This window comes from Balaenoptera borealis (genome assembly GCF_965194805.1).
Source record: "Balaenoptera borealis genome assembly, chromosome: 11".
In the NCBI taxonomy this organism is placed as follows: domain Eukaryota; kingdom Metazoa; phylum Chordata; class Mammalia; order Artiodactyla; family Balaenopteridae; genus Balaenoptera; species Balaenoptera borealis.
In genome coordinates this window covers 3,374,155-3,389,024 of record NC_138868.1, presented here as the reverse complement: position 1 = coordinate 3,389,024, position 14,870 = coordinate 3,374,155, and the positions used below count along the sequence as shown (strand labels likewise).

General features: G+C 49.7%; 1 protein-coding gene and 1 long non-coding RNA gene across 8 annotated transcripts in view; one reads left to right on the top strand and one right to left on the bottom strand.

Moving 5' to 3' along the window:
• Positions 1–3,830: 3,830 nt before the first annotated feature.
• On the bottom strand, positions 3,831–10,583 carry LOC309605730. Its single transcript, XR_014231518.1, has 2 exons — positions 8,950–10,583; positions 3,831–5,332 (listed from the first exon to the last, which is right to left on the bottom strand). It is a non-coding gene; the product is annotated as an uncharacterized lncRNA (long non-coding RNA).
• Positions 10,584–13,846: 3,263 nt separating this feature from the next.
• Positions 13,847–14,870, top strand: part of PPFIA1 (PTPRF interacting protein alpha 1) — a 93,435-nt gene continuing 92,411 nt past the window's right edge. For 2 of the 7 annotated variants that reach the window (XM_082341870.1, XM_082341864.1), the window contains exon 1: positions 13,847–14,033. The gene's annotated coding sequence lies outside the window, so the exon portion shown is untranslated. The remainder of the gene's footprint in view (positions 14,034–14,870) is intronic. The other 5 variants (XM_082341868.1, XM_082341867.1, XM_082341865.1 and 2 more) reach the window with 4 other exon arrangements.

The following is a 14,870-nucleotide window of genomic DNA, read 5'->3' as shown; positions in this document are numbered from 1 at the left end:
AGCTCAGCTTCCGGTTCCCGGAGGAAATATTAATCTTACACAGTGAGAAGTAGGTCAGGGGCGAGAGAACCTGTTTTTCTGCCACCCACAGGGATGGAGACTGGGCGCAAAGAGCACTGAGCGGGCCCTCAGTTCTCCCACCAGGGATGGAACCCGCGCCCCCTGCAGTGGAAGCGCGGAGTCTTAACCACTGGACCGCCAGGGACGTCCCCAGCACGCAAGCCTTTAAACAAGGACAGCACGTCTTTTGTCTTAAACCCCATCTGGGTTTAAGATATTTACACAAAGGTCTAAGTTAAATGTAAACAGGTGTTAAATTATTTGACAGAGAGGACCCGTCTTTTCCTCTCATATTGGAAAGACCCTGCACTGCCATGGGGACCAGCTGTGTGACTGGAGCTGGGGTCCCAACCCGGCCCCTGGGGGGTCCAATAAGGTGTGCCCACCTGAGCCAAGCACTCCGGTCTCCCCACCACCACTCACCCCCACGTGAGCATCCCAAACCGCAGGCTGGAATGTGCAGAAAATGAACTCAGCACCTGACTCCCAATCCTGTGCCCTCTGAAAACACGTCTATTATGAAATAGTTCATTTATACAAAAGAACAGAGGTGAAAATAATAACGAGATAACAGGGACGCCCACGTACCACCGACCACTTAAGAAATAAAACAAGCCAGGACCAATCACACCTCCTAGTGCACCTCACTCCCGGCTCCCCTTCACTCCACCCCACAGGTAACCATGACCCCGGATTTCACTTTTATCTTCCCCTCTTCCTGGGCTCCTCCTGCCTTATGCCAGCTGCTCTGTGGTCTTAGAGTGCACATAGGATGTTAGTAGGGAATGTTTAATGTATTCGTTTCCTGTAGTAAACTGGACTGCTTATGACAACAGAAATGTATTCTCTCCTATTCTGGGGGCCCTAGACTTCTTTTTTTTTTAATTTGTTTTTTTATTTTTGGCTGCGTTGGGTCTCTGCTGCTGCACGCGGGCTTTCTCTAGTTGTGGCGAGCGGGGGCCGCTCTTCGTTGCAGTGTGCGGGCTTCCCCTTGCGGTGGCTTCTCTTTTTGCAGAGCACGGGCTCTAGGCGCATGGGCTTCAGTAGTTGTGGCTCGCGGGCTCTAGGGCGCAGGCTCAGTAGTTGCGGTGCGCAGGCTCAGTAGTTGTGGTACGCGGGCTCAGTAGTTGTGGCGCATGGGCTCTAGAGCACAGGCTCAGTAGTTGTGGCGCACGGGCTTAGTTGCTCCGCGGCATGTGGGATCTTCCCGGACCGGGGCTCAAACCCGTGTCCCCTGCATTGGCAGGCGGATCCTTAACCACTGCGCCACCAGGGAAGTCCCGGCCCTAGACTTTTTGATTAAGCACCTCCAACACCAGAAATCCAAAACGAAGACCAGAAATGAGTCCAGAAATCCGAAATGAAGGTGTGGGCAGGGTTGGTTCCTTCTCGAGGCTCAGAGGGAGAATCCGTCCCATGCCGCTCCTCTAGCTCCCTGTGGTGGCCAAACCCCTTGGTGATCCTGGGCCTACAGCCGCATCCCTCCAATCTCTGCCCCCATCTTCACACGCCTTCTCCCCTGTGTGTCTGCGTCCTCTCCTCTTTCTATAAGGACACAGTCATTCTATGTGGGGCCCATCCTAAATCCAGGATGGTCTCATCTTGACATCCTTAACTTGATTACATCTGCAAAGACCCTTATTCTAAGTAAGATTGCATTCACAGGGACCAGGAGTAGGACGCGGACATATCTACCCACCCACCATTACATAGAGGAAGGTGCTCAAAATTTACTTAGCGATGTGTTGATCCAAAAGTCTAGGGCACCCCGTAGAGTGGGGCTGTTTCTGGCATGGCCTCTCCTTCGGGGCGGGACCACATCTTACGCCTTGAGGTCCCCCAGCTGCTCAATGGGATGGAGGAGATGGGGTCTGGTCGGGGCTGCTGGAAGCTCACTCAGGAGCCCTCTCAGGCCTCTTAAGATGGGCCAAGCACAGAGGGGCAGCCGGGTCTTCCTGCCCGCACCTGGCGGCCACAGCACCGCCATCTCGCCCACCACCGTCCCCCATCAGACTAGGTTAGAGCACCGCTGCCACTGCCGTCAGCCCTCCTGGCTCCCATCCGTTCCAGTGGGGCATGTCTCACCATGTGATTGAAGAAATGCTGGGGTAATTACTTCTTTAAGGCTTATCTCCTCCCCAGGATCCTGCCTGTCCGGTTCCTTCCTTCCCTGTAGGCCCTCGAGAGATCACCGTGTCCTGAATGAATGAGGTCAGGGTGTGAGTGATCCAGAACCTTCCCGCCCTGGTCCGAGGGAGCCAGCAGGGTGGGCTGCGTCACAGTGAGGCACCCGACCCGTCCAGGAGGAAGGAACTGCTCCACGTGGGCTCCCTGGGACCCTTCCGGGGACAACAGTTGTTCCACAGGTGACGACTGCTCACCTGCTCGGTGCTGGAGATCAAGGCAGAGAGACAGGCAGAGAGAGGGACGGAGTTCTGCCAGGCCCCGCCTCCCGACCGAGCGCAGACCCTGCCCTGGGCCCTCCCCCATGCCTCCTCCATCCTCCCTGTGCAAAGCCTCTGCCTACAACTTCCACGCTGGGAAGCCCGGTAAAGAGATCGCACGTGTTCCCATCCTGCCCGGTGCGAAAGCCCAGACCAGCCAGCGCTGTGAATTACCGCGGACGGACAGGCCCTGGGATGGGCAGTTCCCAGAACTCTGGCTGTGAGCCTGCCCGGCTTTTCTTTGGCGATCAGCTCTTAGAAATCCCTTGGGGCAGCGCCTCCCAGCACAGCGTGGGTGGTGGATTTGTGTTCCAGTTGTCCGGCTTCTTCCGGGAATTGGCAAACTCCTTTTCACAGCCCTGCTTCTCACACCCTGCCTGGAGCCTTCATGGGTGTTCACACACTCCGCTGCTGTCTGGGTCAAGGAAGGCATTACTCAGATCTAAGTATTTTGATCCAAATTAAAAAAAAAAAAATCCCCACACCCACTGCCCAAGAAATGGGCCTCGTTTCCCTTTCTTCATCCTGAACCGCAGCCAGCAGGTTCTGAGAACGCTGGGCCGGAGGGGACGGTGACACTGCTCCCCATCAGTCCCTGCCAAGCTGTGAGCCACCCCTGCCATCAGCATCTTGTCATCCGGGCCAGGAGAAGGTACGGCCAGGGGGCTGCCTGGGCAGCGGGGAGCGGAGGAGTTGAGGCAGGGTCGGGTGAGGAGGGTGGGATGGGGCAGGGGCACCGTGGGGTTGGAGCAGTCGGTCAAGGCTCCATTTGTGGGAAGTAAGTTTGCCTCATATGTGGGGATGCTTTTCCTTTCACATTGGATCTGACTCACCTGCTAAAATCTGCTACTGTGACCTAAACTTACATGCTATCTAGAGAAGCGGCCTGTAATGAGCATCAGATGTGTGAAAATCTATACAGCGCAAGAAAATCACAGGTGCCTCCCTAAACGTGGTATAAACACACAGGATTATGGGAATTCCCTGGTGGTCCAGCGGTTAGGACTCGGTGCTTCCACTGCTGGGACCCCGGGTTCGATCCCTGGTCGGGGAACTAAGATCCCACAAGCCACGCGGCGCAGCCAAAAAAAAAAACCCAAAACAACAACAGCAACAACAAAAAACACACACACACAATTAGACAAAGTCAGTAGCCAGGTTGAAGAAATCTGCCAGAAGCTACACATAAAGGCAAATTGTCATTAATCATTTACAACCTCACCAACGTGGAATAAGGAAACGACTGTAGGTATTCTTCAGGCATGGTAGTAAAAAATATCATTAAAAAATGGGAATTTGAGAATCTGCCCCCAGCTCGGGTATTTCCAGATTCATTTTTAAAACAAGTTTCTCAGTGGGGTAAAATGTATGCTGCAGTCTTTGAGCCCTGGCCGTTCCAGCTTAGACTGGAAGTTAGTGGTCAGACCTTGTAAATGGAAATGTGATAGGCAGGAAGTTAACACTGAAGGTGGGGGGAGATTACTGGTGTATCTACATCATTGCCAAGGACGCTGCTGAGGCAGGCTGTCATGGGCAGATCTGTGTTCCCCAAATTCATGTGTCGGAGTCCTGACCCCCAGCATTTCAGAATGTGACTGTATTTGGAGTTGGGGTCTTTCAAGAAGTGATTAAAGGAAAATGAGGTCACTAGGGCACGTCCCAATCCCATAGGACTGGTCTCCTTATGAAAAGAGGAGAAAAGGACACAGACACACACAGAGGGACGACCCTGTGTGGACACAGGGAGGAGACAGCCGTCTACACGCCAGGGAGAGAGGCCTCAGGAGGAACCAGCCCTGCCCACACCTGGGTCTCAGATTCCAGCCTCCAGGACTGGAGACAATAAATGTCTGCTGTTTAAGCCCCCCAGGCTGTGGAACTTTGTTACAGCAGCTCTAGCAAACTAAAACACATGCCAATCTCAAAGAAAAAGTTTTTCAGCTTTTTTTTTGTTTTTTTGGGTTTTTTTGCATGAAATGCTAAGCCTTTGATTCCAAATTAACTTGGTATTAGCAGTGAAGATGGACAACCAGACCCTCCAAGGCAAAGATCCAAAATGCACATAGGAGCTCTTAGCTTGACACACGGATTCATCAGTTAATCGACGCTGAGTTCACGTCTGTCCGCCTCTCTCTGGCTTCTGCCCGGGGAAACTCATTTCCCGTCCCGCGTAACGGTGGGGAGAAGAAGGGCAGAGAGGAGCTCTCAGCCACGGGGCAACCTCAACGCTACTTCTCGATGTAGGGGATCCAACTGATGCGAGCCCGTCTCCAGAGCCATTCATGGCTGCAGCACGTGTGATTTTCAAACCAGATGCAGTTTTTGTTTGCTTGTCTGTTTCGACGCTGGACACTCAGCTCTGCCATCCTGATTTACTATCTGATTTCTAGCGCCTGGCATCAAGTGGCTCGACATGATCACGTCTGTTGAATAAATTAATGAAATGGATAAAAATGGCCACGCCCCACAGTTGTCATGTCATCTATCAAAGTTAAAGTGATTTTTAAGGAAGTGTCAGGAAGAAAGAAAAGGCTTTGCCGGATGCAGTGAGATCATTCATTCATTCAAGGAAAGAGCTCAAACAACACGCTCGTTTCTTGTTCTGACTCCCAGGGCCCTGGGCGTGGGTGCTGGGTGGCATAGCCTCTCAGTGTGATCCTTGTTCCTCAGTAAGTCAGCAATCACGGTTTCCAAATTCCCAACAGATAGTCATCTTTGAGACTTGGGAATGAGGTATCAGAATTCCCCAAACCCTAATTATTTTTCAAAACACTGTATTTATATGATTTCAATAATGATGGTCCCTAGTAAGCAGGTTCAGAGGTTTTCTGTAAAAAAAAAAAAATCATACACTCGTGGCTTCTTATTATTATAAACTAATATATTTTGACAATATTACATATTTTAATAACATGTGGGAAGGATCTCTATCGGATGTAGATATTGGATAACAGAAAACATAAAAAGAAGGGACTATTAGTAAAAGACAAATGCCAATTAAAAATCATTTTAACATGGATGGACCTAGAGATTATCATGCTAAGTGAAGTAAGTCAGAGAAAGACAAATATCATATGATATCACTTATATGTGGAATCTAAAAAAAAAAAAATGATACAAATGAACTTATTTACAAAACAGGAAGAGACTCACAGACTTAGAAAACAAATTTGTGGTTACCAAAGGGGAAAGGGGGGGAGGAATAAATTAGGAGTTTGGGATTAACATATACACACTACTCTGTATAAAGTAAACAAACAACAAGGACCTACTCTGTAGCACAGAGAACTATACTTAATATCTTGTAATAACCTACAATGGAAAAGAGTCTGAAAAAGAATCTATATCTATATCTGTATCTATCTATCTCTCTCTCTCTATATATATATATCTGAATTACTTTGCTATACACCAGAAACTAATACAACATTGTAAATCAACTATTCTTCGATAAAAAAATAAATTATTAAAAATTTAAAGATAATTCCACAAATACATGATATTAAAAAGATTAATTGCCCTGTCTGATAGTCGTGAGCCTTTGTTTCATGACAAATATGCCAGTTGTAGAAAAACTTCCTTCACTTGACAATGATGTTGGTCAGATTTTTAGGAGTCCAAAGCATTCTTCGAGTTGGGCAATAGGAGAGTACAGGTTGCTTTTTTTTTTTTTTATTATGGTAAAATATATAGAATATAAAAGTTACCATCTTAACCAGTTCTAAGTGTATAGCTCAGTGGCATTAAGTACATTCACATTGTTGTACAACCATCCCCACTCTCCATCTCCAGAACTTTTTCGTCTTCCTAGACTGAAATTCTACCCCCATTAAACTCTCACTCCCCATCCTCCTCCCCCTACCCCTGGCCCCCCGTCCTACTTTATGTCTTTATGGATTTGACTCCTCTAGGGACCTCCTGTATGTGGAATTTGTCCTTTTGTGGCAGGCATGTTTCACTTAGCATCACATCCTCAAGGTTCATCCACAAGGTCACTTTTTTTTGCAGTTTTTTCTTGTGGTTGATTTCTAATCTCATAGCATTGTGGTCAGAAAAGATGCTTGATATGATTTCCATTTTCTTAAATTTACTGAGGCTTGCTTTGTGGCCCAGCATGTGATCTATCCTGGAGAATATTCCATGTGCACTTGAAAAGAATGTGTATTTTGCTGTTTTTTGGATGGAACCCTCTAGGGATATCAATTAAGTCCATCTGGTCTAATGTGTCACTTAAGGCCTGTGTTTCCTTATTGATTTTCTGTCTAGAAGGTCTGTCCATTGATGTAAGTGGGGTGTTAAAGTCCCTGACTATTATTGTGTTACTGTCAGTTTCTCCTTTTATATCTGTTAACATTTGCCTTATATGTTTAGGTGCTCCTGTGTTGGGTGAATATATATTTACAATTGTTATGTCTTCTTCTTGGATGGATCCCTTGATTGTTATGCAGTGTCCTTCTTTGTCTCTTGTAACAGTCTTAATTTTAAAGCCTATTTTTCTGATATGAGTATTGCTACTCCAGCTTTCTTTTGATTTCTATTTGCATGGAATACCTTTTTCCATCCCCACGAGGTCACTTTTTTAGTGGTGAAACTATTTCATCTGCTTCACAAAACCATAGCCTACAGTGAATATTCAAACACTGAGAAGTGCCAGCAAGTATTGCTGAGTGGGATTCAAATCATGTAACATTGAGATCCCTGAGCAAGTTTAATAGCACTACACAGAATCACAAACTCGCTGATTTAAGGACTTTGTTTGTTTATTCCTTAGAACACCACTCATAGGATTTGTGTGAAGTATCCTGTGTGTATAAACTCATTCATGTTTATTTTATTCACATGAATGACTCACCCCTGGCACAGGCAGGGCCCCGAGCAGGCAGTCACAATGTGCTGCAGCCACAAGCCAGACTGGTTCCATAGTGGCTGGTTCTTGCCCCTGTGCTTCTGTCCTGGTTCCCAAAATCTCAACCTTATCCTTCAACTCCACGTGAGAGCACTTCCTGACCTCGCTTTTGACCTGACCAATGGATTCTTTCCAACCAGTAACCTCTTCATGTTGACTATTTCATTCTCCAAAGAGAATTTTAATGCTTTTCCCTTTGTCTCTGTGTCTTGACTGATATCTTTATTTGGGATTAGGAAAAACATAACTTTCATGAGAAATGGTGGGAAAGAATTCCTGCCTAGAAACCCAATGGGCAGTGTCTCCCCTTGTGGCCTCAGGACACTGCCACAGCTCCTGGCCGCATGTCCTGAAGGTCAGGGGGAAAATAGGAAGAAGAACCACAAGGCTTTCTCCCATGCTGTTCTCTCTTCTGACAGAGAGGAAAACCCCACAAGCCCCTGCACTGTCCCTTACGTGGCATTGACAAGATCAGGGTCCAGCCCCTCTCTTAGCCTTTCGGAGGCAAAGAGCAATGAGATACCAGAGAACTCAGCTCAATCCTGATTCTCTCCAGGGTGGGTGGGCATGGCCTGGATGAAAGGGACCCCCTCAGGTGATAATAGAGATCTTCTATATCGCCCTTCCCAACTAGCATAACCCTCACAGCCATCCCTATGAGGCGGTTCTATCATCCTCACTTTAGGAATGAGGAAACTGAGGCCCAGAGAGGACTTGCCTAAGAATACACGGCCATGTCAAAAAGAAGCAGAACCAAGACTTGAACTAGGCCACCGGGCTCCAGAGCCTACAATTATAACTACTGTGCGAAAGTGCCTTTCAAAGAGAGGCCTGATGACCAGACTCAGCAGGGAACCAGCAGGGCTGCCAGGGTGGTCACGTCTCATGTCCAGCCATGAGTCTCACAACATCCCAGCGTGATAGTTAGTGTGGGTGTTATTATCTCTGTCTACAGATGAAGAGATCAAGGCTTCGTACGGGTGTGGACCCCACCTGAGGTTAAGGTAAAGGTCAGGGCTGGGGCCCCAGCCGAGCCCTCAGAGAGTCTGAACTACCTGCCCAGGCCCTTCTTCCTCCAATTGCTGGGCATTTTTATTAGATTCCCTCTATCTGCAGAGCATAATGAAGTTGTCAAGAGAAGCAATTTGCAAGGAGCTTATGACTTGCTTTTAAATATAAGTACACAGGGACTTCCCTGGTGGCGCAGTGGTTAAGAATCCGCCTGCCAATGCAGGCGACATGGGTTCGAGCGCTGCTCCGGGAAGATCCCACATGCCGCAGAGCAACTAAGCCCATGCGCCACAACAACTATTGAGTCCGTGCTCTAGAGCCTGCGAGCCACAACTACTGAGCCCGCGTGCCACAGCTACTGAAGCCCACACGCCTAGAGCCCATGCTCTGCAACAAGAAGGCACCGCAATGAGAAGCCCACGCACCACAATGAAGAATAGCCCCCGCTCACTACAACTAGAGAAAGCCCGCGCGCAGCAATGAAGACCCAACGCAGCCAAAAATAAATAAATAAATAAATAAACTTACACAGATGAAAGGGATCGACGTCTTCATGTCCATGTGCGAGGCTCTGAGGTCCTCTAGGAGCTGGTAACTCCCTGTGCCTGGCACTGTGTTGGGACAATGGGGCGTGTTTCAGACCAGGAGGTGGAGAGGCACGTAGACCCTCAGTGGGCATCAGGTTTAGTGCCTTGATGCACTGGTCTAGGGGATTTGTCCCCAGCTTTGGCGGCCTGGGGACTCCTTCTGTTGTAGCAGCACGAAAACTGGCTTTGGAGGCAGTCTTGGGTTCAAGATCCCCAGCTTCTACCAAATCATAAGCTGTGGGCCTTGGACAGGTAATCTGATCTCTCCGCGTCTCAGTGTTCGCATTCGTAAAAGGATGGACGATACACTTGTGAGGCTTGAGTGAGGCTACACGAGTTAGGGGTTCTCTGTAAATGCTTTTTCTCCTTCCTGCTCTTGGGGATGGACGCACACCAACCAAGCTCCGGACGGGCTCGGTCATGGGCCAAAACTTCACCTAATTGGTCAACTGTGGGAAACAGAACTGCCATGGAAACTGGACCACGCAGGCTGATGATCTTCCCTGCTTAGTGGCCACTGGGACCTCAGTTTCCTCATGTGTACAGTGGGAAGGATACAGGAACAGCCGCGTGGGGAATTATCTTAAGAACTAAATGAGACGAATAGTCTTCTTTCTTTCCCTTTCTCCTTGTCTGTGAACCCCTCCTCACCTTGGCAGGGATACATGGGAAACCCAGACAGGGTTGGTTCTAATGGCTAAAGTCATCAAGCTAATGAAGCCCAGGGCCTCACCTCCTCCGCAGGAGACTGGATTACTGGGGCAGTGCTGAGACCCGCTGATAAAGTGCTTACTCTTTGGGGGTCCCTTTAAGAGACCATTCTTTGGGGCTTCCCTGGTGGCGCAGTGGTTGAGAATCTGCCTGCCAATGCAGGGGACACGGGTTCGAGCCCTGGTCTGGGAAGATCCCACATGCCGCGGAGCAACTAGGCCCATGAGCCACAACTACTGAGCCTGCGCGTCTGGAGCCTGTGCTCCGCAACAAGAGAGGCCACGATAGTGAGAGGCCCGCGCACCACGATGAAGAGTGGCCCCCGCTTGCCGCAACTAGAGAAAGCCCTCGCACAGAAACGAAGACCCAACACAGCCATAAATAAATAAATAAATAAAAATTAAAAAAAAAAAAAAAGAGACCATTCCTTGCTCACAAGCATAGCGAGGAGATCAGCAATTAGGACCCCCCGTTCACTCAAGGCTCTAGTCCCAGCTCTTCCCAAGTTAGCTGGGTGCTGCTGGGCCAAAGCTCTTTGCATCTCTGAGCTTGTTTCCTCCTCTTAAACGGAGAGCCACATCCTCCATCACCCACCCCCAGCTCAGACCTCTCCACCCCACCCCACCCCCGAATAGTATTGTCCCACCACCATTCATTAGGTTGCTTTACATATTCCAGTAGACTTGGGACACACGCAGATCTCTGTGATAGAGGCCAGGCCACATTCTAATCTCACCTCTCCTCCCGGGCCCCTCACCTCTCTAGAAAGGGGAGGTGGCCCAGGCCACGCTCAAGGTTGACAGCTACATCATCTGGAGAGTCAACGCTGGCGGGCACATTTGTGAAAACACAACTCTGGGCGCAGTAAAAAACACTCTACCCCCAACCTGTACTCCCATATTTTATCTAGCCTTTAATAGAAGAACTGGAGGGAAAACATTTCTCACGTTCATTGTTTTCCTGACTGAGCCTCTGAAATATTTTTCAGGTGAATACTTCTGGGAAAGAGTTTAGTTGCGTGATATAGATAACTACATCAAAATGTCATCTTAGCTTCCTGAAAGCAATGTGCCATGGTTTGTTCTTGCCTAGGTTTTACTGAAGTAACATTGGTGGGTTTTTTTCCTCTAATGATAAAAAGAATGCACATTCATGATAAAGTATCTGGAAAGCACAAACTAGCACAAAGAAGAAAGTGAAAACAACCCATTGTCCCCCTCAAAGACAACCCCTGCCAACAGGCTGACATTAAGTCTTTCTAGGAGTATCTCTATACATACATGTATAGAGAAATGTAAGAAACTAACTGAACTCAGTAACAATGTTTTCACATATAGACATACATGTTTTTCTTTTACAAATTTGAGATTTAAAATTGAATTTCACTTTTCAAAACTATTTCATTTCATGTAAAACTCATTTTATTTAAATTGTATCACTTTGATTAATATCAGTAATATTTAAAAATTTTCAGATACAAGATAATAAATTTTAGATAATACAGACTTCATCTAAACACAAACTTTTCTTTTCTGAATTAGGGCTCACACTCTATATACTTGTGTGTAACTTGGTATTTTTTTAAGTTTCTTTTCCCATTAAAAAAATTAGGTATATATTGATAAAATAGATAACAAGGACCTACCGTATAGCACAGGGGACTATACTCAATCATTTTGTAATAACCTATAAGGGAAAAGAATCTGAAAAAAAATAGATATATATGTATGCATAGCCGAATCACTTTGCTATATACCTGAAACTAACACAACATTGTAAATCAACTGTACTTCAATTTTTTAAACTTAGGACACAATTTACACATTTATGTACAGTTCTGTTAGATTTGACAAATGCATGCGGTCATGTACCTACCACCACAGTCAGGATAAAGAATTTTGCCAGTCATCTAAAATATACCTCTAAAATACGTCATCAAGCTTTCTGTCATTTGCAGTGCAATGATTTAACCAGACATTTTTTTTTTAATTTATTTATTTATTTTTGGCTGTGTTGGGTCTTCGTTTCTGTGCAAGGGCTTTCTCTAGCTGCGGCAAGCGGGGGCCACTCTTCATCGCGGTGCGCGGGCCTCTCACTATCGCGGCCTCTCTTGTTGCGGAGCACAGGCTCAGTAGTTGTGGCTCACGGGCCTAGTTGCTCCGCGGCATATGGGATCTTCCCAGACCAGGGCTCGAACCCGTGTTCCCTGCATTGGCAGGCAGATTCTCAACCACTGCGCCACCAGGGAAGCCCCTAACCAGTCTTTTTTTGTTGGCCATTTGAGGTTGCTTACAATTTTCCCCTTAACTGATGTTGCAATCTGAGGGAATGAAATGGATGCATGAAAATGAGTGAAATCTGGGATTCTCATTTTCCTGCCGCTATACCAAATGGGCTTCTCCCTTCTCTACTTGGAAAACTGCTCATCCTGAGACCCAGCTCAGATGTCATCCCTCTGTGAAGCCCCTGTGATGCCAATTGCAGAGTTGGTTCCTCCTTCCTCTGTGGTCCCAAGGCACCAAGTCACACGCTGTGTATAGGACAGACATTGGAATAGTCTGTTTCTCTTCTCCCCTCCAGGCTGTGAATTGGGGGAAGTTGATGTCTTTCGCAGTCCTGTGTTCTCCAAACCTAGGCCATGCCTGGCTCACAGTGTTCTATAAATGTTCATGAAATGAATGAACATTCTACTCCGTTGAACACAATTTTATTATTGTGCTGATTTTTTAGGAGGCAGGTACTTTCTGAGCATGGCGCCAATATGGGCTGGATGAATTAAGCTGGTACACTTGAGGAGAACTGGATGTTTTCCTCTGCTCCAGACCCTGGATCAGGGATGCAAATTCATATTTACGTGGAGTCATTCAAATATTTATTGAATAAACAAATACGTGGATGAAAGGTGTGGTCCTGGACTTGGGAGGTAAGAAAGCCAATCAGACATAGCACCTGTTCTTGGTGAGCTCACAACTGGGAATCAAGGAATCTACCTTGGAAGGCTTCACTCCCCTCCCCCGCCATGCAGCCTTTACTTAGACTTAGCCAGACAGCGGCCAGTGTCACTTGGCAACAATGCCTGGACATTTTGTTTTGCCAAGAGGTTGTGATCCAGGAGTCAGACCTTGAGTGGGGAGCATCTGCTTTAATTTATTAAAGGTGTATTTATTAATCTCTGCATCTGCAAGATATAGCACAGGACTTGGCACATAGCAGGGGTTTTTAAAAGTCTGAGCAAGGATGAAATACGGATATGAATAAGGATAACAATGTTGAGAAAGATAGAAACGACCACCATTCGCTGAGTACCTCCCCAGCCAGGTCCTTGACTAGGTGCTCCCTACACATCCTGTTTCTTATAACAGCCCTGGGGTAAGTCTGTATCACTCTCCCTTCTTACAAGTGGGTTCCCCCGCGGTGCCCAGGCCCACACCGCAGGGAGAAGTATCTGCTGGAAGTTGAACCAGGTGTGCCTGGCTCCAAAGCCTGCCTTCTCGACACAGCGCCCAGGAGCCTCAACATCAAATGCTGCCCATCTCTGCCTCCCCAGGTACTGCAGGTAAAGGTCGGTAATGGGTCTTGCGTAGAAACCGCGTCCTTCCGAGTCGTGCAAGGACCGGTTCCTAGGAGGCTCCGGAGGCCACACCGCAGGCTCCGACCAGCTGCGAACAGGTGACTTGCACTGGGGCGCGCTCCCGCGTTAAGGTGTGTAGCCGTGACCTTCGGGAAGTGTCGGGCTCAGAACCTGGCACCCAGTAGACGCTCGATAACGACCTTCGGTGTCCTCCGCGGGTGTAAGCGGAGAGTTGGGGGCAGCCCCCCAGGTGGAAGACGCTGCTCGGGACGAGGACCAAAGCCCCGAGCCCAGTGTCGGAAATCTGGAGCGGCGACTCGACCGAGGCTCACCCACCTGGGCGGGGCCGGGGCGGGGCTTCTACTGTATCCAGTCAATCGGCGTCTGGGAGGCGAGCCCGCCCCCCTGAGGAGGCGGTGCTTGCACACTCGGCCGCCCCCGGGCTCCTCCCCCGGGGGAAGGGGCGGGGCGTGCCGGCGGCGCTCGGCGCTGACGCTGCGCCGACGCGCCCGACGTCGGGCACGTTGACGCCGGCGACGCGCAGCCGGGCCCGCTCCTCCTGTGCTCTGCCAGTGTCCGGCCGCGGGCCGGCCTTAGTGACTGGGGGCGGCGGGCCCGGGGCCGCGGGCGCGGGGCGGGCGGCGGGCGCGGGCTGCCTTCGTCGGGCCCCGAGCTCGCCTGGAGCGAGCAGCCGCCCGCGAGCCGCCGCGGAGCCTCCTCGCCCGCTCCCGCCGGCGAGCAAGGTAAGAGATAGGGGGACTGAGGCAGGGTTGGGGCGGAGCGGGGCCCCGGGCGCCGGCGCCCTCCCCGCGGGGGCCGCGCGGCTGGTGAATGTCAGCCCCGGGGGAAGGGTGCGCAGCGGGGCCCGGGGTCGCGGGGGCAGGGGGCGCTGCCCGCGGGACCCCCGGCAAACGGGCTCTCGGGGCCGTGCGCCCCCCCCCCTCCCTGACCCCAGCGCCAGGTGACCCGCGCCCCCGGTGACCCCAGCGCTGGGCGCGGGGGCGAGGACCTGTGGCCGCAGGAAGTCCCGAGCCAGGCTGGGTTCCCGTGGTGAATCGTTCTCGCCACCCTGGCGTTCGGGCTGCTGCAGCACCGGGTGCGGGTGCGAGCGGGGTAGAGTCGTTGTCACTGTCAGGTGCGTGGTACGCGGTCCTGGGCATCTCCGTCCCGGGGGTCCGCCGAGCCCGGAACACCGGCGGCAGCCTCGGGAACCGGCCCCCTGCCCCTCGTCCCGTCATTATATTTGAGACACTTAGTAGCCTCTCGTAATCTCACCTTTCACTTTTCCTTCCTTAGTAGCCGTGTGCGTCTGTCTCGACCTGCTATATTTCCATTGTGGAATTTTTTTGGGGGGGGGGTCTGTTAATTTACGTAAGTTAGGTTGACTGACCAACCATTGCAGCCGTTGAAAAACACCTCTCGCCGCCCTTAAAGAGGCCAGTTCCGTTTATCGCTCACCAAATCCAGCCCAAGAATTCAGGGAGCCGTCAGTCTTTCCTAGGAGCTGACTGCACACATTCCTCCAAGATGCCTGATGGATTTTGTACTTGTCAGTTTTACTGGCTGTATGCTCCTTCTGT